This window comes from Thermobia domestica, chromosome 2 (genome assembly GCF_964235325.1).
Source record: "Thermobia domestica chromosome 2, izTheDome1.hap1.1, whole genome shotgun sequence".
In the NCBI taxonomy this organism is placed as follows: domain Eukaryota; kingdom Metazoa; phylum Arthropoda; class Insecta; order Zygentoma; family Lepismatidae; genus Thermobia; species Thermobia domestica.
Window position 1 is genome coordinate 52,744,636 of NC_137455.1, and position 14,571 is coordinate 52,759,206.

At 37.1% G+C, this 14,571-nt stretch overlaps 1 pseudogene; it reads left to right on the forward strand.

Annotated features, from left to right (window-relative positions):
* Window positions 1–10,644: 10,644 nt before the first annotated feature.
* On the forward strand, window positions 10,645–11,698 carry LOC145679008 (alpha1,4-N-acetylgalactosaminyltransferase 1 pseudogene; annotated as a pseudogene).
* Window positions 11,699–14,571: the final 2,873 nt, after the last annotated feature.

Genomic DNA, 14,571 nt, shown 5'->3' on the forward strand with positions numbered 1-14,571 from the left:
TTATATTTCAGCAAAAAACAATTACCATAAAACATCTCTTTGCATGTGTAATGACTGAAATGTATTATACTTTGCTTCCCTCCCAAATAAATAAATAAATAAACAAACGATTACAGTCGATAAGCGTAAATCTGGCAGAACCTATTTTCCGAAATCTAAAACAAATCACGCAGATTGTTTATTGCTTGTTCGCGATTGTCCACATCACATTTTCGGTTTTTCATTGTATGTAATTAACTATACCATAACAGAAATTCCAGCTACGAACAAATTACACGTTAGGTATACGCCTATGTGTCTCGTCTCGAGGACTTCCGGGCCGCAGTGGCTTAGTGGCAGAGGGTTCACACATGCTGCGGGGCCCTGGTTCTATACCAACTTGCGCAAAGTGGGGTTTGTGGTGAACAAACACCGTGTGTGAGGGTTTTCTTGGAGTTTCCCTTTCCCACAACTCTTTCATTTCACCATTCCATTTATTCTCATCATCTGCGTCTCCTTTAGTCTACCCAGGATGACAGTCGGACATAAAACTTAAAGATTGCATTTTCATTTTCACATTTGGAGACCCTGTATCTGTGTTCCTTGAGTGCCCCAAATGCTAAATAATAATGGGTTGGAAGGCCCATGAAGTTTAGTACCTGGTACACTCATTATCTCAACTTGCCCAAAAAGTTAAGGGCTCACGTTAAGTTAACGCCCCAAAACTTTGATTTTCACACCTTATTAACTATATTGGCCCAAAAGATGAAATTTGTTAGCCCATCGATCTTTATCTCGACTAGCCCAGAAAGTTGGGAGGCTCTGGTGAAGTTAGCCCCCAAATTTTCGGCGCCTATATCACATTAACTATGGGAGAACGAAAGCTGAAATTTGGTAGCCTATCCAGCCCGTAGACAGTACTATGTAGGCCATTCATTCTCTGGACCAGCCCAGAAACTTTGGGGGGGGGGGGCTCACGTTAAATTAGAGCCCGAAATCTTTGGCGCGCATATCTCATTAACCCTTTTGGGACAAAATCGATTTTGGGGTTTTTGGTAGACTTTCAGTTAATGATTTATTGCCCAAACACTGTTATCCCGATTGATATCGTTTACGTCTTGTATTTTAGAAGAGGGACATGGCTATTTTTTGGTGTAAGTTAGATTGCAGTGTTGCTAACGGGAGGGATTATTGAAAAAATGTAGGAGTGAAATTTAAAAAAAAAAAAATCCCTAGCCGAATTTCATGATTTTTTCTAGCTGGGAACACCGAAGCCACAGGGGTTCAAGTCACCTAAAAAGAATTTTCTGGTATGTTGACAAGGTACAGTAAAAACCTGAAGTCGCTGGCTGCCATACAAAGAGAGAAAGAAAAAACTCTCTCATAATACACATCAAATTTTGGCACTTCTTACGCGTCAGAAGCAAAAATCAGCATACATGGTGGTTCACCGTCTTCCCTAATTATTCAATCGTGCTCCTCTATGGTGCGTTTTGTAGGCCAAGAATGATTCCAGACAGTTGTACGTTGGTTTGAATATAGCCAAGGACACTGAAATAATAGGGGGGAAAGGATAAACTTCCCAAATTTTTTACAAACAATTACAATTAACATTTTCTGTAGCTGGCAACATTGCTACCACTCAGAAGCAAACAATTTTAAAGTAATCTTTGGCCCACCAATAATATATTCAGCTAGTATCATGATGATATCTCTCAAATTAAGCATGTAATTTTAAAAAGTATATCATTTTTCCTAGAAAGTCACTATTATCCTTAAAATTATGTAATATGGTATACTGTAAGACCGGAATTGTAGTGTCCCCAATTATCCAAGTGAAACTTTTTATAGTGCGTTGTGTAAGTCAAGGATGAGGCTTCCAGAATCTGGTATGTTCGTTCCAATGTAGCCAATAGAAGAGAAGGAAATAAGAGGCAAATTTTAGAAGGGAAAAAAGGAAATTTTTACCAAAAAAAGTCTGGAAATAAATAGTTCTATGGCTGGAAATACTGCTAAGAGACAGATGCAACTATCTTCAAATAAACCTTAGCCCACCACTAATATATCCTGAAAGTATCATGTCGATATTGAATAAACGAAGCTAGTAATTAAAAATTAATAGATTATGGTAAATATAAAAGTGAGAAAAATCAAGGATTAGAACCTTAATACGAAAATGAAATGAAATGAAATCTTTTAGTTTCACGTCCTACGGTTATGCCGGTTAGGCTAAAGTAGACGCTGATGATGAGAAATGAATGAAATGGTGGAATGAAAAAAGTGGAAGGAAACGGGAGAACCCCGATAAAACCCACACACACGATGTTTAGAACCTAAATACGAATTTATGGTGCACCTCCTAATTACGCAATTGCAACGATCTGTGCCCAAGTTTGTTCAGTAAGGACCGATGTTTGACTGACGTAGTTCACTTGCGCTCGGACGTATAGGTACGGAATTATAAACATAAACTTCGAAAATTGACAAATCTGAAAATACTTTATCTTCGCATTGAATTTGGACCCCTCCTCCAAAGTAAGTTCATGCGTATGGTACGTACCACCATACTACGATTTTTAATTTCAGTAAAAATCCCTTTGTTTTCTTGCCCCCAGGATAACTATATACTCTGCCAGTTAATATGTTTAAAACATTTGGAGTGATGTATCGTCATGTGTATAGATTAACCTCTTGCACACAGAGAATGTTTCTTTTCCAAGATTTAAATAAAACTGAAGTTTTTTCCATTTCCATACAGAATTCAATTCACCTAAGATGTCCAAAGTTCACCTAAGATGTCCAAAATTCAATTCACCTAAGATGTCCACAACAATTTTTATGGAGGTAGTTGGAGAATACTTTATATCATAGGCCCGTAGTTAAACTCCCTCTATAAAAATTGTTGTGGAAGCACCTCAGGATTCTGACATACGCATTTTTGGATAGGGCACATACTAGTTCCTAAGTTAAGTCTTGACCCGACTGCGGTAGGTCCCATAGTTTTGGAGCTATGGACCTTTAAAATTCCTTTTTTCATGTTTTTGGCAGCCTATAACACGTAAACCGTCGCTTGTAGAGGGATAAATTCTTAAGGTCTTTTGAATTTGGCTAATCAGAGTGCTCCTTTAACCCGCGTATATTCGACGATAACCGTTCGGGATAAAATCTGCTCGCCATGTAGACCTAATTTTATTACAAAATGACGACTGTCTATTTACTTTATTTTGTAGTTCTTCCATATTCACTTTCAAATGATCGGCGCCAGTTGCCATCTAATAAAGTTGATGCGTTTGTTGCTTCTAGTACACAACCGCTTTGAAAAAGAAGCAATAAATGCATCAAATGTGGGAGATGAATTTAGAACACCAAAATGGTACATGCCTAGTACATCTTGTGCTGTTAGGGTTTCTTCAGAAACATTTTGTAAAACAATTGAAAACACATCGCGCGGTTTGTATTTTGAAATTTTGCGTATACTTGGATTTGTTTAAGTATTTCTTTCTACTGTGTTTGCCTGTAGCTTCAGTTCATAAGCCTTTATAATTAGATACCCAACATATATGGCAATCACGCAGAAAACAACACCGAAGATTCTACACTTGTGTTAACACACAGGCTGTGTGTCATTTCAACTAGCGGCATTTGACACACAACTCCAAACGGAGAGTGAGTTGTTCTAACCACTTGTTTGTGTTATATTTTAACACAATCGTGCTAACACATAGGCATGTCGTTGAAATAATACAACGATTTTTTACAGTATAGGCACTTCCAGTAGAACTACAAGGATTAAATTTGGCAAAGTTTTTAGCCTCCTGGGACTATATAGAAAATTTCCAAAAGTGAATATTTTCCATTTTTAGCAGCTTTAAAGAGACAAAAAACTGTGTAATTTAAATAGACTTTTTGGATGTACAAAATCTCATATTTTAGGTACCGTAATTGAAATCGGAATAAAAACTAGGAATTTTGGTATGTTAGTAGGTTTATGAGGCGCGAGGCCGTAGGATGAGAAATTTTGTATCTGGCGACAAATTCCCACCTACTTAAAACTAAACTGATTATATAAACATTCAATTTTGCCAATTGCCAAGTTCATAAAGAAATTGAAAATCACAGCAACTGGGTAAGTAAGAAAATGCTAATCCAAATGTCAATTGAAAGAAACGGAAGTCTTTTAAGTAAATATTGGCAGCAACGCATTCTAATTTTCCAACTTGGTCAAAAGTTAGCAGGGTTGGAAAAAATACATTTTTTTTAAAAAAAAAAAGAACAAAACGCGTGTTTAAAACATGAAAAAAGTGTTTAAAATGTTTTAAAGATGTTTTAAAAAACACACAAAAAAGTAAAAGTACATGTTTTAAACATTTTGAACAGTTTAAAATATTATTTTAAACATATTTCAAAATCGTGTAATCACGTATTTATTAAGACTTTTTGCTCTTTCAACCGATCTTTTCATTTATTTTATTCTCTTTAAGACTACACAGTGTTGGGTACAGAACATTTCCGTATAGATTAGTAATTTTCTACTTATTTCATATAACGACCCCTTTTATTACACCCTCTTGCCAGTGACTCTCATACAGTAAGTATTTTCTTGGATATAGTAAGCTTTTAAGGTAGATTTTAAAATTTACCAACTATAGAGGTTTCACACAATCTATCAATATACATGGCAAAACAAAAGTCCTCACCATCCTTGTGCGTTGACAACGGGTAGAGGGAGAATGATGAATCTTGGAAGTGGTCTGACACATCAGATGGTGCTATCAAGCATCATGGCGAACATCTGTGCTTAGTATTCGAAATTTCAAATGCAAATGGTGTCATGTTACATGAGGGCTAGAATTCTACCAGAAATGCTGTTGTGCGGTTATTTTAACCATAAAGAAAATCATTTCGAGTTACCGCTTCTAAAAGTTTTGTAGTTATGCCTTTAGGGGCTAAGCTAGCGTTTCGTGGAGGCGGGTGAGATTTTTGTTGCAAAATTTGATTACTACTTCATAACACTGGTGCTAATAAAATTATTTTATAATAATAGGGCTACGTTTTCGAAAAGTAATGTTTGAAGCACACTTCATATTGTGCTAACTTTATATTTTCTGCAAGTCTATGTAATTGGTTGTTTTTTGAGTCAAAAATTTATTGACGAAAGGTAATATTTGGGGCGTTCAGAGTACAATAGATCCAAATCCATTTTCAATAAACTTCAGTTTTCCTCAGCAAATGAATTCTATTTCAAAAAATAATACTTCGCAGTCAAGAATCCAAAACAAATGTAACTAAAACCATGCGAAAAGGCGTGGGATAGTTTCATATGACAGCCGCTAGTAAGGGCGTCAGTGGAACAGGAGGGCAACCACCCTCATCCGCACCCTGCATTTCAGATTTTGGGGACGGTAAGACAGTTTTAGAAATCTTTTGATAAGCAAAGTCCAACAGAATAAGCCTGAGGTAATTACACCGAATAAATACGAAGAACATACAGATGATTAAAACTGGGAAGTTGCTTAGGTCCAATTTCCTGAATTTTAAGCAGGCCCGAAACTCGAAAGTAGAGCCACCTTTGAAATCCTTGGGTAAAAAAAAAATATACAAGAAAGCAATATAGGCCTATAGCTCCTTACGGCCAATGATCAAAATCCGTATTTATTCGGTGCAAGGACTTCAATTTTTAAATGTTGGACTTTGCTAAGCAAAATGTTTCTAAATCTGCATTACTGCCCCAAAAATCTGAAATTCAGGGTAGAAGGCGGATGATTTCTAAACGAACGCCCCTATCTAGCGGCAATCATACAAAATTCTAGATTCCTTTTTTTCAGGTAGTTTTTCTTTCTTTCATCTCGGATTCGTGGTTGTGAAAATATGACATTTTACGTCGATGTATTCTTTTGGACACATTCTGCATTTATGTAACGTAATTATGCATCATTGACTATGACATTCGGAGCTTGACTTGTTAATCATTCCAACGCTGCAACATACACAATACAAGTATAATGTTAATATCTTAAATGTATGAGCAAGGAGGGGGGAGGGAAAATTAGCTCTCCTCCCCATTCCGTCATCGCCCTTGTCTAGCGGTTGTCCTATGAAACTCTAGTCCACACGCTTTCCCGTGGTTTTTGTTTCATTTATTTCATACCCTATGCTACGAAGATATTACGTTTGCTGAGCAAAAGTGAACCTTTCTGAAAATGAACTTGGGTCCCTTGTGCTCTAAATGTTGAGTTGAAGCCAAATTTATCCTGCAACCCAAGTTTGTTCGAAACATATAAAATTAGTTTGTTTAGTTTGATTGATTACATCTTGCATCAGTAGCAAGGCTATATTAGACAGGGCTTTTTGTTTAAAGTGGGATCTGACCCACTAATTTTGAAATTTTACGTGGGATCGCAGTCAAAATCTATACAGCAAATTCCGACGCCTCGTGTCTCTATCCTCAAAAATTAATGTTAAAAGACTGAATATTGCACCCTGTAGCGTGGTACATACATACAAACAAACAAATTGAGATCAAATTGTCCCAGACCTTGACGTTCAGCACTAACGTTATAATAAGTATCACACTTGGTTAGTTACGTGATCGACTGCCATACCTTGCGTTTCTCACCTGGTCTCTTCATACAAGCTATGCCAAGTTGTAAAGTTTCAAAGAAAATTTAGAACTGTGGTGGGGAAGAGGTACGAAATAAAATTTTCATAATATAATGAAAAAGATATTGTTGATACAAAATTAGTTGTTACCTGAAGTTTCCAGTTGCATCTCAGCCACACCACTGACGTTAGATTCATCAGAAGCAATTTTCGGATCAACATTTTTACCATTTGTTTGGGTTTCCATTTTTACCAAGCATTGCATTTTTTATAATGATTTTCGTTCTTGGAACTAAACCACCCATTTCTTTCTTACACGTTTTGTGACAAACTCGTTTGATCGTTTACTTACCTGATTGAGTTTGAGTTACTCTAATAAATTTGTATCAAATCATGTCCTTCTTTTCTTCACGCATAATCCATGTTAAACGATTCCATGTTGTACGGAGACAGAACTAACATGTACTGTACAAACGAATGCTTGCGATATTTTAATTTCAGAACCTCAACGTCGCAATGAATACAACACAACAGTTTATTTCCGTGATAATTATTTTATTTATTTTTTAATATCAGTTCTATAAGTAGTCCAACCTTCGACTACGACACTTTCTCGCAAGTTAACTGAGAAGCATTTAAACAATACAATATACGTTAAAAATAAGGGGGAAAAGAGACAAAATAAATTGTAGATCACCACATTGACCTGCTGTAGCCACGAGAAATCAAACCATTCACATGGGAAGAAAATAGTCTTCTGATTGGGGAGCACTTTTGGACAGTTCTCTTGCTCTGGAAGATTTCTTTTTTTTACGAACATAAAATAAAATGCAAATAAACATATGTTTAAGACAAGTCTTCAAAATAAACGTGTTTAAAACAAAATGTTTAAAACATAAACAAAATTTGTTTTAAACAAAATCAATTGTTAAAAAAAAGTTTTAATCATTTGTTTTAAATATTTTGTTTTAAACAAAACAACCCTGGAAGTTAGTAAATTTGGGACGAAGCCCAAACTAGCAAAAACTTGAACTAATTACATGAACCTTCGATTGTGCCACCTGCAAAGTCTATAAAAGAAGTGACAATTCACAGCAACTAGGTAACTAAGAAAATGTTAAGCTAAGTCAATTGAACTTAACGGCAATCTTCTGAACAAGGAATTTGCCAACTTGATCAGAAGTAGTGGCTTTTGGGGGGAGGATTCTCCTTTCTCCCTGCTGAGACAAGACTTAGCTTTTTTGGTCCTCCTGAATAAGTCATAGTCCCCCAAGAAAAACTTCCTGGGTACACCCCTGTATGATTATTTAATTATATTTGTCACTATTTTATTTCTCAGTTTCGTATCTATGCAGTTTCGATCGTACGCAGTTTCGACCGTACGCAGTTTCGATCGTACGCAGTTTCGATCCTACGCAGTTTCGACGCTACGCAGTTTCGATCGTACGCAGTTTCGACGCTACGCAGTTTCGACCGTACGCAGTTTCGATCCTACGCAGTTTCGACGCTACGCAGTTTCGGTCGTATACAGTTTTGATCCTACTCCGATTTTTCCCTATATAACTTCAAAAAAATACTATTACTTAATATTCTGTGATTATAAAATAATTGTTTTTTTATTGTTCGATCATAAGACCTTATCTGTTTTCGATCCTACGCCGGGTTTAGTTTCGATCGTACGCAGTTTCGATCGTACGCAGTTTCGATCGTACGCAGTTTCGGTCGTACGCAGTTTCGGTCGTACGCAGTTTCGATCGTACGCAGTTTCGATGCTACGCAGTTTCGATCCTACGCATGTAACCCGCTTCCGATGCAGCACTAAAGCATTTCTTTTAGCGGTGTACTACTAGTGGTACCCTGGTGATAATACCACCTCCCTTCTCAAGTTGTAAAGTGAGAAGGGACAGAAACATCCCAGACACTCAGGGTTCAGTTGACAATAATAAAACTATGGGTAAGTAAACATCTTGTGCAGAGTCACGTTTTGCTTATTTTTGAACATTTCTGTGAAATCAACAATACAACAGCGGAAATACTAACTGGTTTTATTACTCCAACCATCGCTTCAACAAGGGATAATTCCCAACGGTCAGTGTTCTCTTTCTCTTTTTCTCTCCTCGTTCTTATTCTCCACATCTTTAATGAAGTAGGGCGCGCCCAACCCCTCGACATTTGGACGTCTTTTCCTCTTGGTTTCGCCACTTGTTGAAGACAATCACCACAGCACTCTTCGAACACCTGACAAGTCCTGCAGTTTCCGGAATTCTCGTGCCGAGTGTTTCTGAGCGAGTACTTTCTTCAAAATATTATTAAAAATTATAGAAAGATTTTCGAGACATTCGAGTCGAGTCGAGATTTTTACCAGCTGTCTCGACTCGACTCGAGTCTCGACTCGAAAATTCGAGTCGAGAAATACGTTTGTCTCGACTCGTCTCGAATTTTACAAAGAGTGTCTCGACTCGAATCTCGACTCGAATTCGAGTCGAGTCGAGTCGAGATTTGAGACATGTCTCGACTCGAGCGCATCCCTACATGTACGAGATTCGCCCAAATCAATGTGTTTTGTGCGATATCCCGATCATCTGTTTCCGGCCCATTCTTCTTTAATGGAAACACTGTTAACAATCAGCAGTATCTTGCTATGTTACAAAACTGGTTGTTTCCGAGGCTGCACGAAGACAACTATATTTTTCAACAAGACAGGGCACCCTCTCACTGGAGCCGCAGAGTGCGTGAATATCTGAATGAAACACTACTGAACCGTTGGATTGGTCGTCAAGGAGCTGGCGACTTAGCATGTCTCAGATAGCCTCCACGGTCACCGGATTTGACACCCTGTGACTTCTTCCTGTTGGGTTTCGTTAAAGACAATGTTTATGTACCACCACTCCCACAGAACCTGGAAGAGTTGAAAAACCGGATCCGTACTGCCATAACATCAGTGACACAGGACATGCTTGCCCGAGTATGGGAGGAATTTGAGAATCGATGTGATATTGTTCGTGTCGCTGATGGAGGACATATTGAACATCTGTAATTTGAACTTGAGAGGTTCATAAATATGTGTGTAAAATTTCATATTCGTATGTCTTAAAGTTTAATAAATATATGCATTCGAAATACGTATATTCTTTTTGAAACAGGGTGTATTAGTTGGTCGAGAAGTTGTGAGCTTAGATCAGCTATTTTGGTGGCCTCTTCAATGAAGGGGATTAATATCCATCTTGAACCAGCACTTTCATCGTAGGGAATGTATTGCTGTTACTGTATCCACTATATACAAAAAATGGATTCTACTAGCATAGAAATAGATGGACATCGTAAGATCTCCGCAATAGGTATGTCAAAAATGCCACACAAGCTTATTACAAACGAGAAATTATAATGGGGTCGCTGGCAAGAGGAGGTGATAAAATGGCCTTCGGTGCGACCGGTCCCGGATTCGATTCCCGGTGGGGACACTCGGTCGAAAAAGTGTAAAACGCTTTTTCAGGCAAGTCACCCTGAATGAGGTTTTCCTGGGTTTTCCTCATTCACACCAGGCAAATGCCGGGGTGGTACCTGTATCCAACTTATAGGTCCCAGACCGCTTCCTTCCGTCCCCAAGCCTTCTTTCCTTCCCTTTCTGTGGATCGTGTGCTCGCCGAGGGACGTCATCTCTCAAACCTGATGAGCTAAATGACCCTAGATGCCGAAAGCCTAGCAATCTAAATCCTAAATGTGATAAAATGGGAGTGGTGATAGGAATTAGATTGAGAACAACTGGTCTATGCGTGCAAAAATCTTGAAGAGGTGACATATCATTCATCTTTAAAAAAACAAATTTACATTTATAAGTTATCATTTATCGTTTTATCTCTTCTTCAAACAAAAGGCTTCTAACTTCGGCATCGTTTCAAATAGCTTGAAGCATTACTTCAAACACTCATTTACAACTATATCTTATCAGATTACATACTCAAGGATAGCTTCAATTTGCTTTAGACTTTGCATTACAAGATATTTTTGCAGAGCGTTAACATTAGTTCTTTGTGACTTTTACTTTTTCCATACTTTTATTTTTTAATGAAGCGAAAACATATTCCAGTATTTGTGACAATTATTGTGTTAATATTTTTATTTATAACTCTAATCTCCTTCAAAGATGGAAGACATTTTGAAATTCAAATTAATGAACATTATTTCGTAGCTTTCAATTTAAGCAGTCCTTCGGCCCCTAAACCAAATAGCATATTTTTCCACGAAACGTCCGGTAAAAGTGTTGTGAATGTGAGGCAAGCTTGTGCAGTGGAATCAGCCGCCAAAATGAACCCAAATACTGATGTATATTTGTTAATGGCATCTTCTGGTCTTAATTTTTCCCATCATGCAATGGCGCAATTAATATCTTATCCCAATATACATATTAAGACAATCGATTTGGCAGAATATTTTGCGAGGACACCACTTGAGAAATGGTACAACAGTGGCGTGCTTAACACAAGTTAGTGGTTAGTCTCTCATACAAGTCATGCTTTGCGATATTTGACCCTATGGAAGTTCGGTGGCACGTACCTTGATCTTGATGTTGTGGTGCTCAAATCTTTGGAAGAGCTTAAAAATTATGTTGGAGCTGAGAGTTCGTCCTCCTTGGCTGCCGGTGTTATGAACTTTGAATATGGCCATCCGGTGGCACTCACGTGCTTAGATCTCGCTAAGAATTTTAATGGTCATATCTGGAGACAGAATGGTCCTGAAGTTATAACTCGAGTTTTAGAATCGATATGTCATACTAAAGACGTCGGGAATATGACGCGGGAGAACTGTGATGGTTTTATGGTGTATCCCTACGACTTTTTCTATCCCATTTACTATCCAAGTTGGAAGTTATATTTTGATGGAGCCAAAAGCAAAGACACAATAGTGAAACTACGTAAATCTTTCGCTATTCACGTGTGGAACAAACTAAGTCTGAAAGAGAAAGTGATGGTAGGCTCGAACCAACCATATGCCCTAATAGCACAACAATTTTGTCCCAAAGTGTATACTGTTAGCGGGGACTTCTTTTGAGTGAAATGCAGTGTTCTGAATGCAGGTGTACGTTTCTAATAGTATTGATCTAGTTACTGTATGAATAGGTATTGACTGGTAATTAATTTCTCAATAATAATAATAATAATAATAATAATAATAATAATAATAATAATAATAATAATAATAATAATAATAATAATAATAATAATAATAATAATAATAAAGTATTCTGCCTTTCGGCAGGTCCTGGACTAATGAGGATTTTTTTTAAATTTTAGATTTGGGCTTCCATGTTTCTTCCATGTTTCTCGATCTTGAGCCTCCTCTTTTAACTCCCAATATTTTCTTCTATTTTTCAAATCATCGATCAGCTGTGTTCTTCTTCTTCCTAATCTTCGCTTTCCTTCTATCTTTTCTTCTATGGTGGTATGAAGAAGATAATTTCTTCACAAGATGTGTCAAATCCAGTTGGCCTTCTTACAAAGGGTGATGGCTAGAACAGTCCTCTTCTTTGCTATTCGTTTTAAAACATTTTCATTTGTTACTCTCTCTGTCTATTTCATCTTCTCCATCTTCCTCCAACACCACATTTCGAAGCTTTCTAAATATTTTTCCTCTAATTTCCGTAATGTCCAAGTCTCTGAACCATACAGTCCAATGCTCCATATTTCTATGGTATCTGACCAACTTCTTCCCAAATAAAATATTGAGCCTGCTATAGTATTCGCGCCGAGTCATGAAGCTTCACCTAGATCTACCAATTTCACCACCCAATAGAACGCGAGGGTGTGTTCCGGCCGTTAACCCCCACCCATCAAATTTTGTCAGTGTCCTCTCTCGTGCTACACAGAAGACATCTCTCTAGAGTACAGTGTTGTCGGATTGGCGCCAACTTCCGTTTTGTGAATTGTTTTTTCTTGCGTTATGTTTTCGTTTTTACTGTTATTGTTATTGTTACTGTTTTAGAATAATTGTTACAGTGGTTATTGTTGTGCAGTGTTATTATTGGTAAAGTTTAAATGCTTTTTTTTAAAATACTCATTTACTATGTCTTCAAAGTTTGGCAACATTGTTGGTGGATTTCAGCTGTTTGACGTTTCCCCATGTGTGCGCTCGGGAAGCGGCTCCACGAATTGTACCGAAGTTTTCCGATGTGTTGGAGCTCAAGCAAAATATTTCTATAATTGGTTTAGAGCAAAAGCTTCATGACTCGGCGCGAGTACTATAGTTAAGAGTGATCTTGTCTTGTTGAATGCTTTTTTGGTTATGGCTATTCTTGACCTGGTCTCTATCGAAAATTTTAATGTGTGTGTGTATATATACACAGTAATACCGCGAGTTCTAAGTGACTGGGGAATATTTTCGTTAAACGAACAGCAAGCTCCTCTAGGTATGTTGTTTTAGGAAAATTACAACTGTGATTGACTTAGTTTTTTTTCTTTTTCTTTTAAGGTTAACGCGTAAGAACCAAAACAGAAATAATTGAAGAGATTGGCGTAACAAACTAAATGTAAAAGTTTTAATTTCAAGTATAACGAAACTGTGGAAGGTAAAAGAGAGCAAACGGAGAATCATGAACCAAAATACAGTATAATTTATGAAAAAAAAAAAAAAAATGGCCACCCACGTCTCTCTAAACTTCCGTGCACTTTTATCCATAAGTTAGAATATATGAAACAGATAAATAGAATTGAAATGAGATTTCTATGTTTACGTTCCACGATTACTTCCTTTAAGGTAAAGGAGACGAATGGTCAATGAGAGTGAATGATTTGAAATAATTTGGTGGAATAGGGATGTAGGAGAAACGGGAGAATCCGAAGAAAACCCACGGACTAGATGAGCACCACAAACTCACATTTCTTTTATGATCAAATACTAAGGTATCCTTGGCATGGTTATGAGATTACAGCCTTTTAGACTGAGGTGGATGGGCAGGAACTTGTATGTAGAGACATCGCTTCATCCAAACTTCTGCACTGAAGGAAGTACAAAGTAAGTACTTAAAAAAAATACTCACTTAATGAAAAAAAACCATGACATCGGGGTGGCTAATACAAACATTACTTATTCCTTCTACTAGAGGTATTACTCAAGGAACAGGAGAAGATGTTACATTGTTAATGCAAATTTTTACTACTATTATCTTCCCAAAAAAACGATACTATTATACTTCTTTTTTAATACGGCGGATTCTCGTTAATTCCAATTTGGATAGCTCGAAATATTGGATAATTTGAACTAAAGTTTATTTCTCTTAAAATCTGTGTTAAGAACTAACTAACTCTATGACCTATTGCCTATGGAACCCAGAGGTTAAATGCCGCTTTCACAAAAGCTCTCCCCTGACTTCTATGTTTAGCCAATTGGATCCAGTTTCTACTTTGTATTCTCATTTCTGCGAGATCCATCTTAATATTGTCCTACCATCTGCGCCTAAGTTTTTCTAATGGTCGTTTTCCGATTGCTCTTCCAGTTAAAACTTTGGAAGTCTTCCTACTTTCTTCCATTCTGGTCACATGACCTGCCCATCTTAGCCTCCTAGATTTGATGACCCTAAGAATGTTTGGTGAATGTTATAAATTATGTAGTTCCTCGTTATGAAATTTCCGCCATTCCCCATACCCGTTCCTCTTGGGTCCGAATATTTGTCTCAGGATCTATAGTTCTCAAATACTTTCAGTTTACGTTCTTCCTTAGAGTAAGCGAGCATGTTTCGCAACCATACACAAGAACAGGCATGATTACCGTTTTATATATTTTAAGCTTCAAATTCCTCTACAGAATTCGCGAAGACAAAACATTTTGAACTGAATAATATTACGAATTCCCTACTTTTAGTCGATATTTAATTTCTTTGTGAACATGGTTTTCATCTGTTAATATTGATCCTAGATATTTGAAAGTGTCCACTTTATCTGTATTGAGAACAATGATAAAAATTGTGTGAAAATCGAACTACCGAATCTCTAGTTTGAG